At 37.7% G+C, this 19893-nt stretch overlaps 1 protein-coding gene across 4 annotated transcripts in view; it reads left to right on the plus strand.

Annotated features, from left to right (window-relative positions):
• The first annotated feature begins 4930 nt into the window (after positions 1 to 4930).
• Positions 4931 to 19893, plus strand: part of LOC126427048 (zinc finger protein 3 homolog) — a 580742-nt gene continuing 565779 nt past the window's right edge. For all 4 annotated transcript variants that reach the window (XM_050089220.1, XM_050089221.1, XM_050089217.1 and 1 more), the window contains exon 1: positions 4931 to 5045. The gene's annotated coding sequence lies outside the window, so the exon portion shown is untranslated. The remainder of the gene's footprint in view (positions 5046 to 19893) is intronic.

Raw genomic sequence — 19893 nt, forward strand, 5'->3', positions numbered from 1 at the left:
GGGAATGTCCAAATACCAGTTATTAGTGTTTCTTCCCATTTCGTTCCCATGAATCATGAGAAGCATGACTGTTTGAACGCCTCTGCATGTGCTGTAATTATTGTAATCTTGCCCTCAGTATACCTATGTGAGCGATGCATAAGGGGTTGTAATGTATTCACAGAGTCATCATTCAAAGTCGGTTCATGACACTTTGTTAGTAGCCTTTTTCAGGATAGTTTATGTCTATCTTCAAATTGTGCAGTTCAGCTTCTTCAGTATTTCTGTGAAACTCTCACAAAGATCAAACAAACCTGTGACGATTTGTGCTGCTGTTTTCTGTGTACTTCCAATATCTCCTGTTAGTCCTATCTGGTATGGGTCCCACACACTTGACCAATATGCTAGAACCGATCACATGACTGATTTGTAAGCAATTTCATTTGTAGACTGATTGAACTTCCCCAGTATTCTACTAATAAACTGTAGTCTACCCTCTGGTTTCCCAACGACTAAGCCATCTCACATCGCTACAAAGTGTTACACCCAGGTATTTTTATGGTTTGCCTATTCTAACTGTGACTCACTGGTATTATAGTCATAGGATATTACGCTTTTTCATGTTGAAGTGCACAGTTTTATATTTCTGATCATTTAAAGCAAGTCGTCAGTTATTACATGCCTTTGAAATCTCATGACGATCTGACTGAAAATTTACGCAGCTTCTTTCAGGCAGTACTTCATTATGGATAACTGCATCATCTGAAAAAAGTCTGAAGTTACTGTTAATATTGTCTGCAAGGTCATTAATATACGCTATGAACAGCAAGTTCCTAGCACACTTTCCTGGGGCACATGTGAAGTTATTACTACACGTAATGACGACTCTCCATCCAAATAACATGCTGCACGCTCCCTACCAAAAATTCTTCAATCCAGTTGCAAAATTCAATTTTTACCCCATACAAACGTACTTTTGATAACAAGCACAGGTGCGGTACTGAGTCTGATGCTTTTCGAAAATCAATAAATACTGCATCTACCTGACTGCCTTGATTCAAAGATTTTAGTATGTCATGTGAGAAAAGAATGAGTTGGGTTTCACATGACTGATATTTTTGGAATCGTTGCTGGCTGGCATGGAGGAGGTAATTCTGTTAGAGACACCTCATCCTGTTTGAGCTCAAAATATGTTCTAAAATTCTACAACAAATCGATGTCAAGAATACTGGAGACTGTAATTTTCTGGTTCACTTCTACCAGCCTCTTATAGAGGGTGTGTCCTGTGCTTTCTTCCAACTATTAAAGCACCATGTTTTGTTTGAGGCATCTGCAACAGATTTTAGTTAGAAGTGGGGCTAACTCAGCTGTAAATTCGGTATAGAATCTGGCAGGGATTCCATTGGCCCCTCGAGCTTTATTCAAGTATAACTATTTCAGCTGTTTATTAGCACCACTGACACTAGTACTTATTCCCTCATCTTTCCAGTGATATGAGGAGTAAATTGGGGCATTTCTCCTTGGTTTTTCTTTGCAATGGAAAATCTGAAAACAAAGTTAAGCATTTCAGAATTTGGTTTGCTACTCTCTGTTTCAGTTCTTGTTTCATTCACTAGGGACTGGACACTAACTTTTGTGCCACTAACAGCCTTTACATACCACCAGAATTGCTTTGGGTTTTGTGAAACATTATTTGACAACAATGCCTGGCAATTCCTGCCCATCAGTACGTGAGGTCTGCCTGGTCTGGGTTCAGCTATGTTTATTCCTTCACAGCTCCACTTCAGAGTCACAGCATCGATATTCGACGTGGGCAGCTGACAGAACACTTGACAATGTTCTGCTACGGCAGCAATTGAAAGCCTCACACATTGATCTCTTGACAGACAAATGCGTTTTATTCGGCAATTCTCTAGCTACAGCTCTATGCTTTGTTTTACATCTATTACACAGTAGTCTCTGTTTGTTTAGCAGTTTCTTTACAGTAACTGTATACTGTAGAGAGTGCCTCCTATTATGAACTGTTCTATTGGGTACATATCTATCCAGTGCATGCTCAGCTATTCTTTTAAACTTGGACCAGTGTTCCTCTACATGCTGCTGCCCTGTGCTTAAACTTTCAGTTCCTCATTGAGATATGACACTATTGATTTTTTATCTAGTTTACTGAACACCCACACCCACCCACACACACACACACACACACACACACACACACACACACACACACACACATATATATATATATATATATATATATATATATATATATATATATATATATATATATATATAATAGAGGGAAACATTCCACGTGGGAAAAATATATCTAAAAACAAAGATGATGTGACTTACCAAACGAAAGTGCTGGCAGGTCGATAGACACACAAACAAACACAAACATACACACAAAATTCAAGCTTTCGCAACAAACGGTTGCTTCATCAGGAAAGAGGGAAGGAGATGGAAATACCAAAGGATGTGGGTTTTAAGGGAGAGGGTAAGGAGTCATTCCAATCCCGGGAGCGGAAAGACTTACCTTAGGGGGGAAAAACGACAGGTATACACTCGCACACACACACACAAACATATCCATCCGCATATACACAGACACAAGCAGTGTATATATATGCTTGTTTAAGTTATTCTTTCTACTTTGTTAGTACTCTGTTAAGCTGAATAGAAAGAAGCATGATATCCACTATGAACAGCTAAATCTAAGTATGGTGCAGAAAGGAGTCCATTTCAGTTGCTGTAAGATTTTTTAATGCCCTCCCTTCAAGAATTAAGTGTTTGGTAGATGAAGACCTCTTGTTCAAAAAACCTTAAGGCAGTTCCTATTGCAAGGATCATTTTATACAATAGAAGCGTCATTGAACTACAGTGTTTAACATTTCTTGTACTGTAAATTGCAAATGTATGCCCAAATTTGTATTTGTAATACCGAATATTTTTATTGCAAACATATATTTTGTAATATCTATTTCTCTGTAACACTGATTATTTTGTAATCTTTATCTGTCTCTAAAATGTATTTTTTGTAGTAGGACTTAAGTTAATGTTTACTGTTTTTCATTTGTAATCTCTATCTCTAAAATGTATTATTTTGTAGTGGGACCTAATTGACTGTTCACTGATTTTGTTTTGTTTTGTGTATTACCATAAATTCTGACCAAAAGCTTATAAAATTGACACATTCCATGTCCTGTGGTAGTGTCACAACTTGGATCACTGGAACAACAGATAAATTCAAAAATAATAATAAATTTAAAAAAGTCATTGCTGTCGCAACCATATCATGTTCACTGATATGGACATCCTCAAAGAGGTCAGGTCTGTTTGTTGTTGCCATTAGAAACAATATATTTTCATCATGAGAGAGGTTCCTAACTGTGTGTTCTAGGTAGTTTTCAGAGAAGCCGTTTAGTAATGTCTCACAGGGTGTCTTACCACACCCATCACTAACAAAACTGTAATTTTCCTAATTGATTGTTGAATTACTAAAGTTCCCCCAATGAGTACAGTATGATTTGAAAACTGTCATTGAAGCGAAACATTCTCACATGTAGCTTCAATTGCCATCATAGTGGCTTTGAGTTTTTTGTCTATTGCAACGAATTTCTCGTTACCCTATTCTTTCGATATATTCTTAAATTTTCCCCAGAAATCTCACTGCCATTATTTTCAGGCTCAGCCATCTATAATTTAAGCAACCTATTTGTCTAAATTTCTGTATTTCTGGTGATGGTTCTTGTACTTCCAGAAAAAGAACGTCCCCTACAGCTAAGGATCTGTAATAATGCTGCTAACAACAGGTCTTTAAACGTTTTTGGTACTCCAGAATGCGAATCACACACAAGACAATTTTATGAAATGTAAACCAAATTACAGTGATGGTGCTTTGAAATTCAGTCAAAAGGACGCAGCCAAATGACGCAATTCACTGGTGGGAATGATAAGTGGAGTCACAAAGTAGAATCGAGTTGAACCTTATGTCGCAAGATAAATGTTGCTTAATTTTTGTGATGTAACTGAAAACTGTGTCTTTACTCATTTAACTGTGGTGTCATTCCAGTATTCCATCACCTGGGGTGTCATATTAGTTGCACATGTGCACTGGGCTTAAATCATGAACGAAGATTTACTACAAACTATTTCACGTACAGCACTATTAACTTAAGAAAACTCTCAGACATGCACTTTTGGTCATGTTGATATGCTCTGAAGTTAGGGATGAGGGATTCTCGGAATGCTAAAGTTGTATAAAGCATTGCTTTATTTAAATTTGTTTAAAATCTGGTGGATGGTTCCTTAAGACACTATTAAGCTGACAAATCATACATTCCACATTACACTTCAAGCCATGAGGTCTCTGTTTTCGTTAGTACTATTATTTTTAAAATTTAGTAAGTACAGCATATATTTTTCGCAATATTGTTTTAGTTGAAGCTTTGTCATGTAGCCGATTGGGTGAACAATGTTTTTGTTTTTTTAATTTGTGTGACCATAGTATCCATAAATACTGTAGAATTATTTGTAGATTTCGAAACCATACCTGCAATTACGAAAAAAGTTAATAAAAAGCACATAGTTTCCCGTACGACTTTCATGAAACAGCGAGGTGGCGCAGTTATAGCACAATGTACTCGCATTCCGGAGGACCACGGTTCAAACCCGAGTCCAGGCTTCCTGATTGGGTTTTCAGTGACTTCCCTAAATCGCTTCACGCAAATGCCAGGACATTTCTTTTGAAAAGGCGCGGCCGACTTCCTTCAGCAACGGGACCGATGACCTCACTGTTTGGTCCCCTCCCCCAAATTAACCAACAAATGACTTTAATTTTTTTTCCTAGCAGATACGCAGCTCTGATTCCAAGATTTTTAGAACGACCTCCTTGGTAGGTTCCTTCTTCCGCATTGATTGACTTTGACCACAGCAGCAGATAACTGTAGAGTTTAGTAGTTCGTGTCATGCGTATGTACGGTATTGTGTTGCGTTTTCTGTGTAATATGCAAGTGATTTGATGGTGGAGACAGGAAATCACGGAAAGACACATATTGAGTGTGGTACTACGTCAATACTTAATTTTTATTATCATTACAGCTAACTGCCTCGAAGGAAAAATTTCCAATGCCTTGTAATGATGCTATAGTAACTGTTCGTACAATTATTATATTAGTTTAATTTCATTTATTGGGCACATTTGAACGATAAGTTTGTTCCACATTTAATTCTTGTATCATCCTTGGCGCTTCTGGTTATGGTTTGAGATAGCCTTAGAATTTCGTAAGTAATTATTTCAGGTTGTGTGTATCAGAACCAAACACTTGTTATTTTCAGTGAGCTTGTGTTTCCGCATTGCGAGCAGGAGGTGACAAGTGTTTAGACAAACATATTAGCGCACATTACGTACCTGTGCTGTTCGGCAATTACGAAGAATACCAGATCGACGCGTGGGTATGTAATGTGCTTGCTGTTTTCGTACTGTCCGATAAAATTGCTAAATGTTTCCCGTGATTTAGCAAAAGAACCGCCAGATATTTTGATGTGTTGTCTGTAATTACGGGAAAAGTGTCTATATGCTGTGATGGTTAGAGAAAGTGAAGGTCATTGTGAAATACTTTGTCATGGACGAAAAAAGGCCCTCATGAAGTTCACACACACGCTGCATTCATATTGTTATATTTACTTGTGTTGTGCATGCGAAGTTCGGTAACAATATTTGTGAAGGAAGGCATAGGGACAGTAAGAGTTCACTGTAATCTGATCTGTAGTTCGCCCGGGTTGTAGCGCAAACAGTTGTACTGCCGATACATCAGATTCGTTAGCATACGTTAATACAGAGTATCAGGGATTGGTTATGTTGGTATGAAAGAGAATGATGTAGAGGGAATTCATTGTGTAGCGTTTTCCATGGATTTTCAATGTGCCTATGTGCTCTATAGTTTAGTAAATAGTGTTAACTGCTGTTTGTAGTAATGTGCACGTTTCAGTCTATGGAAGGATATGGGAATGTAATTGACTCTGTAAGGCCTAATGGGTATGTGTAATTGCCACCGACAAAAGCATCCGAAAACCACAGAACATTGTCATGGATACGCTTATGAGAAAGTAATTTCACTAAGTCTTGTTAGAGGAATTTACTCGTTGTTAAATCTTGACAATCAAGAATCATTTAGTTTTCTATGCAACGTGCAGGCAGCAGTGTGTGTTTTTTAGTGACTGGGTAAAGATTGCAGCATTGCTCTATATTGAGTTGATAACGTTGAATATAGATTACTGTATAAGGAAACAGTTGTTAAAAATACATACTAAACTGACTGAAAAAAAAAGAAAGTTCTGTCTCTATGGGTGGATTTTCATGTTCTGCTTTTCTGAATACCATGAGCAAATATGGGTTTATAGATTGATTGAAAATGCAGCCAGTATGATTGAGAAATAATTCTTTTCTGTTCTTGCATATGTTGTTAAGAACATAATTATAAAACTCTTACATTATTTTATATATTAAGGAATTTGCAGGATACATTAACAGGTATCAATATAGCTCAAGACTCATTTTAATCTTTTATTCTTCATATGTAAAATTGTCTACAGTAAATAGATTTGTCTGGTAAATTAACTTTATCTTAGTTGCTTCACATGACACTTAGAAATTTATGTGGAAAAAGAAAGTCAGCTACCATATTCAGAAAAAGACTGATTACCACAAGCAAATGCTACTAAGTAACAACAGTAACTGAAAGTCATTTGTTTCGATTGTGTGGGGATTTTCGTTTTCTCCCACATTGAGTTTTGTTTACCATTAATGACACTGAGGATTCAGAGTCCTCATAACCAGCAAGTTGTAAATCAGTTCATTTTGTCAGGTTCTTTGTCCCTCAGCCATTTTTAAATTTTTCATATGCATCGACTCATTTGCTGCAGCCAGAAAATACTGCCTGTGCACTATGTTGAATAATAACAATGTAAACATATAACTTTGGCTTTCTTGTTTTTCAGTGGCTTAGGAGGGCAATCATGGACTGCAAGGGGACTAGTTGGGTGAAAAAAGAGAAGAATGAAATAAATGCTGAACCAGAATCCTTGGTAAATAGCTTTTTGTATTTTTTACCATTGTTTCATTAATTTCTTTGTGCAGTGTGGTGTGTAAACAAGCAGATTACATGTCCTGTTGTTTGTCAGATGAAAAATTTGGTATTGGCTGTTGGTTTTGCTTCTTGACCAAACGAAGTTGTGAGTGTTCGCTGTGCAACATATTTGCAATGGATTGGTGTCTTGTAGTATATGATGCTGCTCTCTAATATTTAATATGTTTCAAAATTTCAGCAGCTTATTGCTAGTGTGATGTTGGCATCCCAGTAGTCAATGATCACATGTTTGCTGTCTACTAGGAAATTGTCAAATGTTCTTGAGTTGTGACATTAGCAATCACTTGTTACAAATTAATTTTCTGCTTTGAGATTTAGTTCGGTGTGTTGTTAATGTCTAGATCTCTTCCTTTTTTAGAAAGAGGCATTATTAATGGATATGATTATGTAATATACGAGTGGACTCCACTTGCTAGAGTGCAGATGATTTAGCTACTACTGTAGATCAGTTGTATGGTTTGCTGGACGAATTGATCATATGCTATATTTGTGGTCAATTTTTAAGTTGACCAGAGTTGCTTTCTCAGACAAGAGGAATATATATGTGGATTTATTGTAAAGACAATATTTGGCAGTCTATTCGTCATGGTGCCTGATGGAGAAGTCTAAACTCACGACCTACAATATTCCTTTCCTGGTGTATAATTTTTGCTATTGTTCATCTAATTGGTTTTATACCCTCAAAGTTATTGTTAGCAATACTACCGTTCTTGATCTGTTTTTGTTTTGTCAGTAGGTATTCAGAATCTATTAAATATAGGGAAATGGTAGGGGACCAAGAGTTGTTGAAATCCTTTGAGGAGCTTAAATACTATTAAATGAAACAGCAGTTGGTAGTGTAATGTACAACCCTAAAAAGAAATGGTGGTAATGCTGAAACTAAAAGGAAAAAAAGGAGTGTTACAGTTTTAACTGCAGAATGTTGGAATGTTTGCAGTGCTCTTTAACCAGTAGATCTTCACATTACCACTCTAAATATTTAGTATCAAATAAATTACTTAAATCTGAATATAATCACAGAGTTAAACTGTGTGGGCTCAAGTATGACACGTCTGTAACATACAACATATGCTTACTGGTTTGGTGATCATAAAAGAAGTAATTATAGCAGAATGTCACTGTCAGCTTCAGGCAAATTAGAACATGCTGAAGTTACTGTTAGAGCTCACTCCTTGATTCATTTTTTCTGAGATTAGCAGGATTTTCAATTTTCCAGTGTGTGGCCATCAACATTTTATGGAAAATTCACTCCTCATTGAGCTGGTTTTGAAAATATATCCTTCATTTCTTTCTTCATCAAAGCGCTGTAATTTGTTTCATGTAGCTAGATCAAAACACTCCTGTGACACTGTAAAGATGTCATCTGCTCTGAATCATTCATCTTGAGAGTTTCTCTAGAAGCAGTGAAAACACAAATGTACCCTCGTGCTAGACAATGTCATGTTATAAAAGTAGCCTTGTCAGGTTTTTGTTAGCGTCAGCTGCCAAAGTCTGCGTCAAGTAGGACCTTCCTCCCCCCCCCCCCCCCCCAAAGAAGAAAACCTTTGTGCTTCGAATTTATCACTTACCTTTCTCTCTAAGAACTCGGTGTGTGTAGTGTCGTGCTCATATTCATGTTGTTCATTCTTCTAGTGGTATTGTAGTTTGTGCATTGATATCAAAATGTCAGCAGTTGGTAAAGGAAAGTAGTTGTAGATATAGCACACATGCCTTCACTGTACCAATCTTCTTATCACTTCTTTTTGGAATAACTATGGAAGTGAGGACTATATTGCACCTTCATATCATGTGTTACATCTGTATTGTAAATGTATCTGTTTTTCCATTAGCTCAAAGCTGTGTAACTGAGCAATTGCTGTTCAAGCTTTTCATGTGAGGTTGTATCTGAACTGGACCAATGGTGACAAGCAAAACTCAGTTGCTTCAGTTGTGTTTTCCAAAGAACAGAGAAATTAAAATCAAACATGGGAAATGTCAGGATAGAGTAATGATATACAAAGCATGCGTTCCAACTCAACACATTGAGGAGACCTTAGGTTGCAGGTAGGTAGAATGAATTGACTGCTAAATATTTAAGCTTTTGGACAAAGTAATTCATATGAAATACAGAACAACACTAGGCCATGAACACATCTAATGTGAGTAGATATCTGTTGGAGTGAGAGGTAAAGAGCTGCTGTGGGGTGGGAAGTGAGGGATAGCAGGGTAGGGGTGGAGGTGATGCTGTGCTGCCTGTGGTATTTGTCAAGGACATGGGGGGGGGGGGGGGGAGGACAGAATAGGGCTGCTAGGTGCAGTGTTGAGTGGCTGTGTGGGGCGGGGGGGGGGGGGGCGTGGAGTTGTGGGGTAGGTGTGTGCAGTGCTAGAACGAGAGCAGGGTAGGGAATAGGTGGGGTGGAGCATACAGACTAGTGAATGTTGAGGCTTATGGGGATGACTGATATGTTGTACGAAGAGTTTCCATTTGCACAATTTAGATAAGCTTGTTATGTGTGTGTGTTGTTTTTTAATGTGCTCCCAAAGACGGAATCTTTGCTCATCTTCAACCTACCCTGCCACAAAAGACACCAATCATTTCCTTCACTGAGCTCCACAGTTCCTGCTTCTTTACTATTTGGCACGCTGCTCATCATTGTCAGTGCTATCACCCTCTATGATTATATCCCCCAACACCCATGGCTTTCTGTTACTGAACAGTACCTTTCCTAGTGTCTGACTCTCTCCTAACCTACAGCCCCTTCCTGGTCGCCATGACCAACTAGATTCTCACCCACAATTCTCCATTGAAGGCCCCACCTACAAACAAATCTACAGCACATCAAAGGGCATTTGTATGGCGCCATGTTCTGCCAGTTCATTCATATGCCTCCTAGACGATTCCTTTCTAACCATCCAGAATCACACACCCTTCACCAGATCAAGATTCATTGATGACATTTTTATGATCTTACTGGTTTGTTTATTGAACCTGATCTGATTAGTTCCATCAGGCCCTCTATTAAATTGGACCACGGTTTCACAAATACTGTACCATTTTTGTATCATATTTTCCTGAAACTAAGTTTTGATATGACAAATAGTATTACAATGATTTGGGTGTCTCAATAAGCAATGAATAATACTATGAACTAAAAGTTAATACTGGCAGTACTTCTACTACTGCAGTTGATACCACTAGTGGTGCTAGTAGTGGTGGTGATGAAAGAATTTGGAGTACAAGGTAGATTTTTTCTGATACAGTGTGTTATGGGGAAAGGAAATGTAAGGAGACTCCACCAGCTAAGAATATTGGGAAACAATGTGGTTGCAAGGAATATACTAAGGGTCACACTGAGGCCTGCACAGCCTCCTTTCAAGTATTATCCCAGAAACAAATCTCCCATGCCTTGTCTTGTCAGTCACAAATACAGAAGTGTCCAATTACACCCATCTACTTTGATCCATGACATCACAAATACGGCAGAAGCAACCATACACTACGACTCCAATATGACTCCTATGACGTCATTATGTAAACATGACCACTAACACGAAAATACAATTAAAAACCCAAACACACACACACACACACACACACACACACACACACACACACACACACACACACACACACACACACACACACACACACCCTCCCAGTGCACTGTGCACTTACTATTTTCCCTTTCTCTGTTTCTCTCCTCCCCTTCCCCTCCCACAGTACAGCTTCCCAAAACTGCTGTTAGCAACCCATACTATCTCTGCCACATCCTTGCATGGTGTCACAGAGAACATGTTATCTTCCCCCACCCCTACTCTCACCTTTACATTGCTATCCCTCTCTCCCTGCCCCGTGCCACCTCACACCTCACAACCCACCCTAACAGATTGTTGCTCATGCCAAAAGCAGATAGTCATGTCTCAGTTCTTAGAGACAGTGTGTGTGTGTGTGTGTGTGTGTGTGTGTGTGTGTGTGTGTTTTCTATTTCAGAAGAAGGGCTTTGTCCAGAATCTCAATTTTTAACACTCCTTCATTGTACATGTCTGTGAGTCAGTATAGAAAGTAAATGTGCCAAATTTCATGTTGATGGGAAAGTGACCTGGGAAAAACACAACAACCAAATCTGGAAGAAAAGGCCTCAAGATTGTGGTACCTTATGTGTAAACTGAGAGTAGTGTTTGGTTGTAACACACTCTGTATGTCATATTTTGGTTCCTTTGTCAGATACCTGTGTATTCTGCTGATATCAGTGGCATAAAAAAAATCTGTGGAATATGTTAGGCATAATATATAATGGTGCCTGTATTTGTTTACCAGGCTTAGAATACTAATAGTTTTTGATATCTCTGACTCTGCTGTTGGCATCAGGAAGAATGGTAAAGAATGTGTTGCCAGGACACATTTTACAATCAAGATACTGTAAGTAATGCAAACATCCACATCCCAAGGCATGGGCTAGCAAGAACAGGAAACTCTCACAAAGTGAATGACCTCAAAAGTTTTATTTATTATTCCCTCCCTGCTTCATCCACATCATTTTAAAATTTCAAAATAAAACTGTGTGATTAGCTAATAGAAAATCCATGTTACAATTAGTTGTATGGTGTGGGTATTGTTGATTTCAATATTAAAGATTCTGGTTGTACCCACTGATTTCACTACACTATTGTTTTTTTATATGATGAAGTGCATTTTGTATAAAATAGTTACCGATGAGTAAATAAAGATTATGGGAGTAGGAAATATGATTCAAAGTAGCAGCATAGGAAAATGAAGTGCAAGATGCTAATAAATTTTCAAATTTCTTGTCACTGATCATTCATATAACTTTTAGATCACTACCATTGAAATGAAATGCACCTTACTGAATGTCACTGAGAAGGCCACTCTGAAAAGAATGAGTCATTTATTCTTTAGAAGTGTCATAGACTTAAAATATGTGACAATTTTTTGTAATATATCTAAAATTGTCTTCTCAAAAGAACTCCTGGCAGATTTTTTAAATGTATGAGCAAGTGAATCAACAGGTAATTCTAGAATTTGTGTGACTGTATGAAATTAAGCAGTGTTATGTTATGGCTCAATTTTGGTGAATATAATATAGATTGGCTTTATGCACTTGCCCATGCTAGACTACCCTCCACAAACCTCTTAATCTCTGATGACTGTCACCTCCAACATCCATTTGAACTTGCTTCTAGTCTTCAAGCCATAGCATCCCTCTACACTTTTTACCCTCACATATCCCTCCATTACCAACTTCACTACCCCTAAAAGCCTCAGAATTTGTGCTATTAACAGGTTCCTTGTGTTAGTGAAATTGGTCCCTATGTTCCTCCCTCATTTGTTGTTTCGTTTACCTATCAAATCTTCAGCATTCTTCTGTATCACATTTCAGATGCTTCCATTCTCTTCTTGTCTGAATTGCCTATCATCTATGTTTGACTTCCATACAGGGCTGCAATGCAAATATCTTCAGAAAAGACTTCCTAACACTTAAATTTATATTAGATGTGAACGGTCCTCTTTATTAGGCACATGTTCCTTGATATTCCTAGTCTTCACTTTATTTCTTTCTTACTTCAGCCATTGTCAGTTACTTTGGTGCCCAAATAGCGAAAGTTGGCTGCTGCTTTTTGTGTCTCATTTTCTAGTTGAAACTCAACATAGCCTGATTTATTTCAGCTAGATTCCATTGCTTTTATTGATGTTTGTCATACAATCTCCTTTAGTGATGATATCCAATTTTACTCTTCAGAGTTTTACCTCCCACACATCACTTCATTGACAGTTTCAAGATGCCTGTTTTGTTTGATAGAATTACATTGTCATTGGTAAACACACAGTTTGCTTTACTTTTTTCCAGATTTCCTTCGTGTCTTCGTCGTACAGAGTGCATATCAGATGTAGGCTACAAGCCTGTCTCATTTCCTACTCAATGCTTCCCTTTCATGTCTTTAAAGTCTTACAACTGGTGCCTGGTTTCTGTGAAAGTTGCAAACAAACTTTTGTTTCCTGTCTATTTATTCTGCTGCTGCCCAAATTCCAAAGAGTGCAGTCAACTCCACATTTTCAAAAGCATTTCAGTAAATCTGCAAAAGCTGTAAACACAATTTTCTTTTCATTTAACTCATCTTCTAAGGTAAGCCATAGTAGCAGTATTGCCTTGTGTTACATGTTTCTGGTACCCAAAGTGATCTTATGTAAGGTTAACCCTCTAAAAGCTTTTCCATTCTTGCAAGCATGTCATATTAATCTGATAATATTCACACCTGTTAGCACCTGCCTTTCTTCAAATTTGAATTATTACACTCTGGTTGATGTATCTCTGGATGTCAACTATCTCATATCTTGCACAAAAGTGGAATAATTTTGTCATGGATGGCTTTTCCATATATCCCAATAATTCTGAGGGAATGTCATCAACTGCAATGGCCTTGTTACTACTTCGCTCATTTAGTGCTGTATCAAATTCTGGTCATATTATGATATTACCAGTCTTGTCGACAACTACTTCCTTTCCCCTTTCTTGCGCAAGTTTGTTCCCCTTTGCCTTACAACCATTCTTGTTTAGCCATATTGCATGTTCTGTCAACATCATTCCAGTAATGCCTGTATTCCCTGTTGTCTGCTTAAATAGCTACATGTTTGTATTTTCTATTCTCGTCAATTAAATTCAGTATCTCATGAGTTGTGAAGGTATTCCTACTAGGCCTTACTTTTTACCTATGTTTCCTCCTGCCTTCACTGTTTCATCTCAAAGCTGCCTATTCATCACCCAGTGTATACTTACCCTCTATTTATCACTTGTTGCCTAATGCTCATTTTCAAACCATCAATGAGTTTCGGTTCATGTAAGTTTATCCAAATCCCATGTACTTAAATTCTACTTTTACCATTTCTTCAATGTTACTCTGCACTTAATAAAACAACTCTAGCCAGAGTCCACATCTAGCACTGGAAATGTTTTGTAGTTTACATTCCTGTTTCGAAATCTTTATTTTTGACATTACATAATCTGTGTGAAACCTTTTGGTTTCTCCATGTTATTCCACATACACAAGCTTCTTTCATGATACTTGAAAAAAGTGTTTGCAGTGACTAATTCATGGAATGTGCAAAATTCTACCTGGCGGCTTCACCCTTTCAGTAATTTGTGCCATTAACTATTTTACATCCTATTCCTACTATTGGATTTAATTACCTTCTAGAATTGGCTGTCATCTTCCTTAGCTATTGAATAATTACTCATCAAACTTTTTCCTATTCCATTCTTCTGCTGGTCTGGTTGCCATACAAATATCTACCACTGTTGTATTTTCTTCATGCCTATTTCAGCTATGGTAATTCAGTGACATTGCTGTTGACAATAGCTTACTCAAGTGCCTATTTTCTTGCTCATTACTAGGGCTCTCCCTGCATGGCCCCTATTTGATTTTTTGCTGATAATCCTGTACTGGCTTGACCAGAAGTCCTGTCCTTTCTGCCACTGCACTTCAGTTCGTACTACAACTGAATACAACCTATCCAATTTACCTATTTAAAGTCTCTAACCTTCCTAGGCTGTTGCTGTTTTCAGTCCAGAGACTGGTTTCGTGCAACTCTCCATACTACCCTATCCTGTGCAAGTTTCTTCATCTCAAAGTATGTACTGCAGTCTACGTCCTTCTGAATCTGCTTGGTCTCCCTCTTTGACTTTTACCCTCCACCCAGCCCTCCTATACTAAATTGGGGATCCATTGATGCCTTAGAACATGTCATACCGACCGTTCCCTTCTTCTAGTCAAGTTGTGCCATAAATTCATCTCCCCAATTCTATTCAGTACCTCCTCATTAGTTACATGATCTACCCATCTAATCTTCAGCAGCACCACATTTCAAAAGCTTCTATTCTCTTGCACGCACACACACGCACACACACACACGCACACGCACACGCACACACACACACACACACACACACACACACACACACACACACACACACACACACACACACACATGTACATGCAGAGAGCTGAGAAAACACTACTCAGCTCTCTGAGACTGCGATCGTGTGAGTGTGCGAGCGTGCGTGCGAGGGTGCGAGGGTGCACGTGTCTACTGCTGACAAAGGCCTTAATTAATGGCTGAAAGCCTTAATTGTGTCAATCTTTTTATTGTGCCTATCGCGACTTAGCATCTCTGCTATATGGTGAGTAGCAACTTTCCTTCTCTGGTATTGTTACATTCCATCCTGGATTTTCCATTGTTTGATGTTTGCTTCTATTTTCTTCTTGTTTAAAATGTTTGTCGTCCGTGTCGTCCACTTCCATACAAGACTGCACTCCATACAAATACTTTCAGAAAAGACTTCCTGACACTTAAATCTATACTCAATGTTAACAAATTTGTCTTCTCAAGGAAAGCATTACTTGCCATTGCCACCCTACATTTTATATCCTGTCTACTTTGACCATCATCAGTTATTTTGCTCCCCAAATAGGAAAACTCATGTACTACTTCGTGTCTCATTTCCTAATCTTAATCCCTCAGCATCACTAATTTAATTAGACTACATTCAATTATCCTCATTTTGCTTTTGTTGATGTTCATCTTCTATTCTCCTTTCAAGACACTGTCTCTGACAGAATTAAAATGTCATCGGCGAACCTCAAAGTTTTTATTTCTTCTCCATGGATTTCAATTTCTGCTTCAAATTTTTCTTTTGTTTTCTGAACTGCTTGCTCAGTATACAGATTCAATACCATCAGGGATAGGCTACAATCCTGTCTCACTCCCTTCGCAGCAGCTCTTTCCCTTTCATGCCCTTTGACTCTTATAACTGCCATCTGGTTACTGTACAAATTGTAAATAGCCTTTTTTTCCCTGTGTTTGACCTCCGCAACCTTCAGAATTTGATAGAGAGTATTCAAGTCAACATTGTCAAAAGGTTTCTCTAAGTCTACAAAAGCTAGAAATATAGGTTTGCCTTTCCTTAATCTGTGTTCTAAGACAGGTTGTAGGGTCAGTGTTGCCTCATGTTTTCAAACATTTCTATGGAATCCAAACTGATTTTTCCCAAGGTCAGTTTCTACCGGTTTTGTCCATTCATCTGTAATGTATTCATGTTAGTATTTTGCAGCCATGACTTACCAAACTGATAGTTTGGTAATTTTCACGTCTGTCAACACCTTCTTTCTTTGGGATTGGAATTATTATATTCTTCTTGAAGTCTGAGGGTATTTCACCTATCTCTTACATCCTACTCACCACATGGTAGAGTTCTGTCAGGTCTGGCTCTTCAAAGGCTATCAGTACTTCTAATGGAATGTTGTATACTTGCAGGGCCTTGTTTTGACTCGGGTCTTTCATGGCTTTGTCAAACTAGTCACACAGTATCATTTCTCCCATTTCATCTTCATCTACATCATGTTCTATTTCCGTATATTGCCCTCCAGTACATTGCCCTTCTATAGACACTCTATATAATCCTTCCACATTTCTGCTTTCTCTTCTTTGCTTAGAACTGGTTTTCTGTCTGAGCTCTTGATATTCATCCAAGTGCTTCTCATTTCTCTAAAGGTCTCTCTAATTTTCCTGTAGGCAGTATCTATCTTACCCCTAGTGATATATACTTATCCTACTAAGGTATGTAATACTCCACACTAAGACATTTAGAGTGCCTGTCCTGCTTTTCCTGATAACATCCTACTTAGTAGCCTCCACCTGTAGAACTGAATGGGGGATTATTTTACCTCCTGAATATTTTGCCTAAGATAATTTTGTACAGTAGAGCTGCATGCTCTTGAGAAGAAAAAAAACAAACATAGCTGCGGTTTCCCTTTGCTTTCATCTACTTGCAGTATTGGCACAGGAAGTTGGTTAATGCTACAAGGCCAGGTCAGTTGATCATACAGACCACTGCTCCTGCAACTGCTGAAAAGGCTTTTGCCTCTGTTGAGGAACCATGTGTTAGCTTGATTTCTCCTCAGATAATACTTATTCGTGTTTGCACCTAACTGTTTTCAGTATCGTTGACATGCCAGCAAACCTACCTTGGCAGTGTCCATGGTTCATTTGGTGTGGGGGCTGTGCACTATTGTTTAAAGTGCTGTCTTGGAGCAGAAGAAATAGTCTTAGCATGTATATTTGTAGAATTACTTCATTATCTGTATGAACACAAATAACAATTCTGAGAGACTGCGTTGGTACACATACAAACCCACAGATGAAAACTGTTGCTATGTCTCAGATTTGTGGCTGTAACTCCTGGTTTCAGGACCAGTTACTTTAACAATTACCTTAACCAAGCATGCCTCCAGGGCTGCCAAGGGGATGTCACTTTCGTGTCCTCATAGATTTTCATCTTAGGTTCATGATTTTAAGGTCAGCGACCAGCCAATAATTTTGTAAAGCAGTATGACACAGTTCTCCATAGAAGTAGAAACAAGAAATGCATTTGGCAGTTGGGTGATTTGTGAGTGCTGGTAAGTATAACAAAATTATTATACAGTTGTCTGTAGATGAGTGCATAGGATAACAATATAATAATCATAAAATTGGTGGTTCAGATAACACTGATTGCTACCAGTTCTTTTAGTTTTATTTACATTCCATATGTAAAACAAATGGTAATTTTAATTCATGCTGAACCACACTTTATTAAAAAGTTATTTTTAAGTATAAGTTACATAAAATGCAAGTATTGTTGGAAAAATTACAATTTGGTACAAAAATGGAGAGCATCAAATTGAAAATAAAGAAATCTCGCAGAAATGTATCAAAATTTTTGTTTTAATATGTAGAATGTTGAAAAAAAATGTAATTTTTACTAAACCGTTACAATTCAGTATTTGTTAAATTTGCGAGTTGTTAGTAGACATGGAAGTTTTCAAAAATTAGTAGTTCCGACTAGAAGATTCGAACCAGGAGCTTTTTCAGTAAGGCACTTTTGTGCTATAGTCTCAATTACCAACAGTTGTGTTAATAATTAGGAAATATTTTTTAGTTGACAGCACTCAGAAATCTTCTGATCATCAAAGTCAAATTTTTGTAGTTGTCTGGTAACTGCATAGTGCTGGTTTAGGAAATTGATGTTCCAGCACTGAACTCCAAATACTCTAAATCTGAAGGAAATTGAAGAGGATGATTTGCAAGATACCATTTTCAGACAAGTTCTTATTATTGCAGGGATGTGTCCATAATGGTTAAGGTGACAGCCCATAAAATGCAGGAAATCCAGGTTTAACTCATCAGTGCAGCCAAAATAAATTTTTATGTCTGTTTCATAGACAATTCACTAATATTAGGCAGTCATTGGATCAAATTGTGAATGTTTCTGATCAGCATAATTTATCTGGTATTCAAAATTGCATTGGCTGACTGCATTGCAGCAGAATTGTGAGTGAATAGAGCAACTGATTTTAATTGATCAATGACTGTAGGATCCATTTTTATTCTTGCAGACGAACTGTTTTCTTTCCAAAATCATATAGGAGAACAAAATTATCTGCTGTTCAGGTCTTTAGCTCCAAACAGTTTCCTGCGTCTCTTCTTACAAACTGAAATGACCTGTGCATTTTTCTATTCCCATGAAAAGCCACTGTTCCATAGAGTAACACTTAAATTGCTACAGGTAGTTCTGCAAGATCCACTTGTTTTATTTAATCTGATGACTGCCACTTCAGGTCTAGTGGTCTAATGTGTAGAAAAAGTTTGGTTTTTCCTTCTCCCTCCGGTCCCCACCTTAGTCAATTATGTATCTGTCATTTTAGTATCCATGCTGCAGCCAAAAATGTGAAATACATTTTTATGTTCTGTAATGGAGAAACTTTCTAAGGCAAAGCATTGTAAATATGAGTTTTCTGTTACTGTCATCTGTTTTGCTACCACATGCATCATTGTCAACTTGCCCTTGTAGAGTTGTCTTTGATCCCTTTTCTAACATTTTTGTTCAGAAGTTCTGGGGTTTTCGTTTTTTGTTTCATGTTTTGTAAGATATGATCTTGCTTATAAATTAATGGAAGACTTCTTATATAGGCTATCTTGGTGGGTCTCATATGTTCAACTTCAGGTTGGCCATGGGTATTCAGGGGATTTAGCTTCATTTGAATTTGCTGTACAGATCTCTGCTGTCATGTAACTATGTAATGTTGTTAACATTTGCAGTTCCTCACTGTATTCCACAACATTCCCCATACTGGGTGTATTGGCTGTTAAATCATGTTTGATCACCTTACCAGGTTTGTTAGGCAGAAGTATGTTCCTATCTTTCAGAATTTGTTTATAACAGTAGCAATCTGTGATGCTTCAGTAGTCCAGTGCTCATGTTCCAATCTCTGTATTTAGAGAATTTATTATTTTGGGCATGTTTATTGCTAACAGAATAAATATTTTCCTCTTGTGTATGTTTTCTAAACAGTTGCACAGGCTAATGTTTTGGAAAACATGTTTTGTAGATTTTCACAGGAATTTTTGTTATCACAGCTGTGCTAATGTCACAGGATGTGATTTTGAGATGAGTGAGTTCAGATTGTCCTCTGGAAATTTGGATCTACGTTTTCCATGGATTCTCTAAATTTCTTCAAGGAAGTGGATGGACAGCTCCTGATAAAATGACATCGCTCATGTTGTCTATATTTGCCCAACCTCATGTTATGTTGTACTTTATTGATGTAATTTTCCTCCACATCTTTCTCCCCATCTAAAGGCATGCGTCTTCAGTTATGTAGTTGAGATGTATATATATCCTGTCACTACAGTATGATAGAGAAATTCGATTGTATACAATATTTACCAGAC

The sequence above is a fragment of the Schistocerca serialis genome, chromosome 11, assembly GCF_023864345.2.
Source record: "Schistocerca serialis cubense isolate TAMUIC-IGC-003099 chromosome 11, iqSchSeri2.2, whole genome shotgun sequence".
NCBI lineage: Eukaryota > Metazoa > Arthropoda > Insecta > Orthoptera > Acrididae > Schistocerca > Schistocerca serialis.